Below are 6,000 nucleotides of genomic sequence, written 5' to 3'. Positions count from 1 at the left end.
GGCATGGAAGTACTCTTCCCGCCAGTAGCTTCCTTAATAATTTCATCCAGTTGTTCACCGAATAGCCTGGACCCAGCAAAAGGGAGCCCAGCAAGGTACTTCTTTGAAGAAGCATCTGCCTTCCACTCTCGAAGCCACAAGATCCTGCGGATAGCGAGGGAATTAGCCGAAGCCACCGCAGTGCGGTGAGAAGCCTCCAGCATGGCAGACATGGCATAGGATGAAAAAGCTGAAGCTTGGGAAGTTAAGGTAACCATTTCGGGCATAGATTCCCTGGCGAGGTAATGCATCCCCTCCAGAGAAGCAGAGATGGCTTTGAGAGCCCACACTGCTACAAAAGATGGGGAGAACGAGGCCCCAGCCGCCTCATATACACATTTGGCCAGAAGGTCAACCTGGCGGTCAGTGGAATCCTTAAGAGAGGTGCCATCAGCCACTGATACAATGGTCCAGGCTGAGAGTCTAGACACCGGAGGGTCTACCTTTGGTGAATGAGCCCACTCCTTGACCACCTCAGGTGGAAAGGGAAAACGGTCATCAGAACCACGCTTTGGGAAGATTTTGTCAGGACAGGCCCTAGGCTTGGTCACAGCGGCCTGAAAACTGGAGTGGTTAAAGAACACACTCTTTGTCCTCTTAGGCAAGGTAAACTGGTGCTTTTCTGCCAGCGAGGGTTGTTCCTCCGATACTGGCGGATTGAGATCCAGTACAGAATTAATGGACGCAATCAAATCACTAACATCTGAGTCACTTTCGGACAGATCAATGGGGCACATGGAGTTAGCCTCCGAGCCCCCTGTAAAGGCATCCTCCTCGTCCTGCGAGTCAGCTTCTGAAACAGAGCTGCGGGACGAGGAAGGAGAGGGAGCCCTGCGTCTCCTCTTAGAAGGACAGGGTCTGGGACCAGATGATGAATCCTCTGTGAGCTCCGGTCCTGAGAGAGCCCTAGCAGCAGAGGCACCCTGTGAGGGGGGCTGATGCATATTCAGCAAAGTCCTGGACAGAAGTCCCATGGAGTCGGCAAAAGACTGGGAGATAGACCTAGAAAAGGATTCTACCCAAGCCGGGGGTTCAGCCACAGGAGCCGGAGCAGCCTGAGAGACCACTGGGGGTGCGATTCCAGGCTGAGGCATCGTCAGGTTAGAGCAGGCATCACAATGTGGATAGGTGCTCGGTTCAGGCAGTAGGAGCTTACATGCAGCGCATACTGAATACAGCTTTGGAGCCTTGCTCCTCGTGTGAAACATGCTGCTGGAGTGGAGGCTCTGCCAGAATGACCCCCAGAGAGTATATACAGAGGTCCACAACCAGAGGCTGTGGCTTACCAGACCGCTGGAGCGGTGTTGTGTGCCCTCCAGATCCCGAAGCCCGGACCCCCAAGCACCTCAGCAGGGATGCTGCAGACCAGTGCTGATCACAGGGAAAACGCTGAGAAAATGGCCGCCGGAGCGAAGAGAGGGGGCGGGACTTACTCTGGGAGCGGGATCTGGAGGGCCATAGAGACTTACAGGGGAGGAGACATGTACTCAGTGAGGAGTGTCCCTCCCCTGTGCAGAACGGCCGCTGGGCGGAGCCACGCTGTCCCTCTGCATGAATGACATGCGAGGGCAGTGAAACCGAAACTAGGCCTCCGGCGAAGCCGGGGCCTAAATTTGAGCGGTGCGGCCGGCGCGCAGGCACCATCGGCGCGGTTCTCAGGCGACAGCCAGAGAACCCGCCGGAAATGTCATAAAACACACTCAGCACACTCTCCCACAACAATAAAGTACAGGGACCCCCAATATATAAACGTCTCAGGTACTTAGCTTGCTGAGACGCAGGGTTCCAAGTCCCTGGGGATGAGTGCTCCGGTCCAGCAGGATCCTGAAGGGCTGCGGATGGAGACCGGTCTCCTGCCAAGCATGGAGAACCGTGCTGGCTCCCACTTCAAGCCAGAGCCCAGGAGGGATGGTGAAGGAGCACGGCATGTAAGGCTCCAGCCTTGGAATCAACCTTAACAACACCGCCGACACAGTGGGGTGAGAAGGGACATGCCGGGGGTCCAGACTTGGACCCGCTTTTCTTCAAACTCTTTCCAAAAATCAAAAATCAGATGAGAATGCATGTGTGGATGTATGCCTCCTGAACACAAAGCGATAAACTGGCTAGATCTGGTTTTCCAGGGGGTGTATAAGCTCAGAGGGAGGAGCTACACTTTTGAGTGTAGTACTTTGTGTGTCCTCCGGAGGCAGAAGCTATACACCCATTGTCTGGGTCTCCCATAGGATAGATAAAGAAAGGGAGCCCAGCAAGGTACTTCTTTGAAGAAGCATCTGACTTCCACTCTCGAAGCCACAAGATCCTGCGGATAACGAGGGAATTAGCCGAAGCCACCACAGTGCGGTGAGAAGCCTCCAGCATGGCAGACATGGCATAAGAAGAAAAAGCTGAAGCTTGAGAAGTTAAGGCAACCATCTCGGGCATAGATTCTCTGGTGAGGGAATGCATCTCCTCTAGAGAAGCAGAGATGGCTTTGAGGGCCCACACTGCTGCAAATGTTGGGGTAACCGCGGCCCCCGCCGCTTCATACACAGATTTGGCCAGAAGGTCAATCTGACGGTCAGTGGCATCCCTAAGGGAAGTGCCATCAGCCACCGACACAACGGTCCGGGCTGAGAGCCTAGACACCGGAGGGTCTACCTTTGGGGAGTGAGCCCACTCCTTGACCACCTCAGGTGGAAAGGGAAAACGGTCATCAGAACCACGCTTTGGAAAGCGTTTGTCAGGACAGGCCCTGGGTTTGGTCACAACGGTCTGAAAACTGGAGTGGTTAAAGAACACACTCTTTACTCTCTTAGGCGAGGTAAACTGGTGCTTTTCTGCCAGAGAGGGTTGCTCCTCTGATACTGGCGGATTGAGATCCAGTACAGAATTAATGGAAGCAATCAAGTCACTAAGTTCTGAGTCACCCTCAGAAGGATCAATGGGGCACATGGAGTTAGCCTCCGAACCCCCTGTAAAGGCATCCTCCTCATCCTGCGAGTCAGCTATTGAATCAGAGCCGCGGGATGAAGAGGGAGAGGAAACCCTGCGGCGCCTCTTAGGAGGACGGGGTCTGTGCCCTGATGATGAATCCTCTGTGAGCTCCAGAGGACGGAGGTCAGAGGATAGAGATCCTAAAGGACCCTTAGCAAGAGCATTAGAGGCACCCTGTGAAGGGGGCTGATGCATATTCATCAAAGTCCTGGACAGAAGTCCCATGGACTCAGCAAATGACTGGGAGATAGACCTAGAGAAGGACTCTACCCAGGCCGGGGGTTCAGCCACAGGTGCAGAAGCAGCCTGAGAGACCACTGGGGGTGAGACTCCAGGCTGTGGCACCGGCAAGTTAGAGCAGACATCACAATGTGGATAGGTGCTCGGTTCAGGCAGCAGGAGCTTACATGCAGCGCATGCAGTATAAAGCTTTGGAGCCTTGCTCCTCGTGTGAGACATGCTGCTGGAGTGGAAAACAGCTTCTACAAAGAGAATGAACCCCAGGGAGTATATACAGAGGTCCACAACCAGAGACCGGCTGTGGCTTACCAGACCGCTGGAAGCGGTGTTGTGTGCCCTCCAGATCCCTAAGCCCGGACCCCCAGTGCACAGCACCTCAGCAGGGATGCAGAGTGCAGGATGGCCCAGCGCAGAGTGAACCCTGTCCAAGAAAATGGCCGCCGGAGCGAAGAGAGGGGGCGGGGGCGTCCCTGTAGGAAAGCGGGATCTGGAGGGCCATAGAGACCTGCAGAGGAGGAGTCACGCACAAGCAGTGGGGAGTGTCCCTCCCCTGTGCAGGACGGCCGCCGGGAGGAGCCGTGCCTGTCCCTCTGCATGAGTGACATGCGAGGGGCAGGTAGCAGAAACTAGGCCTCCGGCAAAGCCGGGGCCTAAATTTGAGCAGTGAGGCCGACGCGCAGGCACCATCGGCGCGGTTCTCGGGCGAAAGCCAGAGGACCCGCCGGAAATGCCAAAACAAATACAGTAAACACACTCTCCCCATACAATAAAGGACATGGACCCCCAACATATGAACGTCTCAGGTACTTATCTGCTGAGATGCAGGGCCAGGTCCCCGGGGATGAGTGCTCCGGTCCAGCAGAGTCCTCAAGGAGCTGTGGACGGAGACCGGTCTCCTGCCAGGCATGGAGACCGCGCTGGCTCCCACTTCAATCCAGAGCCCAGGAGGGATGGTGAAGGAGCACGGCATGTAAGGCTCCAGCCTTGGAAAATCAACCTTACAACACCGCCGACACAGTGGGGTGAGAAGGGATATGCCGGGAGTCCAGACGTGGACCCGCACTTATTCAATCTTTTTCCAAAAAAAAAATCATATGAGAATGCATGTGTGGATGTATGCCTCCTGAACACAAAGCGATAAACTGGCTGTGACTGGCTCACCAGGGGGTGTATAAGCTCAGAGGGAGGAGCTACACTTTTAGGTGTAGTACTTTGTGTGTCCTCCGGAGGCAGAAGCTAAACACCCAAGGTCTGGGTCTCCCAAAGGAACGATAAAGAAATATTGATTTCTGAATCTTCCTGAGATAAAACATTATTAGTATTGTTGTTTCTAAATGATTATGAACTTATTTTCTTTGCATTATTTGAGATCTGAAAGCACTGTGCATTGTTTTTTGTTATTTTGACCATTTCTCATTTTTAGAAAATACAAAAATGTATTGCTTGAAAATTCGGAGACGTTGTCAGTAGCTTATAGAATAAAACAACAATTAACATTTTACTCAAAAATATAAAAGAGAAAAATCAGAAAAACTGAAAATTTTGCAGTGGTTTCTTAAATTTTTGCCAGAGCTGTATATGGCTTTAGTCAGAGGTGGAACATGCACATTATTAAAGGGAACCTGTCAGGTGCAATATGTGTCACGGGTGGAGGAGGGGACGCCGCGCTCTCCCTTCTGCTCGGGTCCGGCTGGCACTGCGGCCTGCTGCTGCCGCTGCTCGGTGGCTCGAGCGATGGGCCGGATCCCGGGGACTCGAGCGGCGCTCCTCGCCCGTGAGTGAAAGGGGTTGTTTTTGGGTGTGGGGATTGTTTATTGTCCGTGACGCCACCCACGGTTGTGGTGATTTGTTAGCACCACCGCTGCTCTGTATGGGGATCCCGGGAAGGATGGTATGGAGCAGCCAGTTGTTGTGTTGCCCCTCCGTGGGTAGGGGTTGGTGATCCCGGGGCCCAGTGGTGAGGTGGGAGATGCAGGGCTTGGTGGGCGCAGGGACGCGGGGGCAGCGCTGTGCCTTGCGGCACTGTGGTACTCACTCAGCCTGAGACGATGACACAGTTCTCGGTAAAACACACGGCTGGAAAGACGGTTCCCACGGACAGCTGCACTTGCTTTCCCCAGTAGGTGACGGTGACGGTCCCTCTGTCCTGCACCTAAGTTTACAATGGTTGCGATGGGTTCCCACCGGTAACCCGCTCCCCGGCTTGGATATGGGCCGAAGGAGCCCTACTTTGCCCGCAGGCGCTGGCCCTGAGAAACTGGTGCCCTGGCGGTGGCGGTGTCTCTCCTCAATGGTTGGACTGTTGCCTTCAATCGGGACTTGGTTGTTTGGAGACAGACGTCCCCTTCACTGACGGATTTGGCAAATTTACGGCGACTCCAAGCCTTGCCGGGGTCCGAGAGGCCCCTGCCCTGGTGCTGACTGTTCTTCGTATACTGCTCCAGACCGCCGGGCCACTACCCGTCCGCAGTCCTTCCAGCAACCTCCGAGCAGTCCCCCTCCAGACTGTCACCGCCGTTGCTGACCTTGCTGACACTGTCCAGGCACACAGCCGGACCAACTTCAGGCTTTCTTACTGACACTTTTACTCTGTTCTTCAGCTCCTCTACTACTTCACTTCCACTTCACTTAGCTCCTCCAAACTCTATCTTGCTTCCTCTCACTTTCACTTCCCTCACTTCCCTCTTCCTCAGACTCTAGTCTGGCTTCAACTGCCTGGTTTCTCCCGCCTCCAGGGCTGTGTAC

Source organism: Anomaloglossus baeobatrachus, chromosome 10, assembly GCF_048569485.1.
Source record: "Anomaloglossus baeobatrachus isolate aAnoBae1 chromosome 10, aAnoBae1.hap1, whole genome shotgun sequence".
NCBI classification, from domain to species: domain Eukaryota; kingdom Metazoa; phylum Chordata; class Amphibia; order Anura; family Aromobatidae; genus Anomaloglossus; species Anomaloglossus baeobatrachus.
This window is presented reverse-complemented; position numbering follows the sequence as displayed.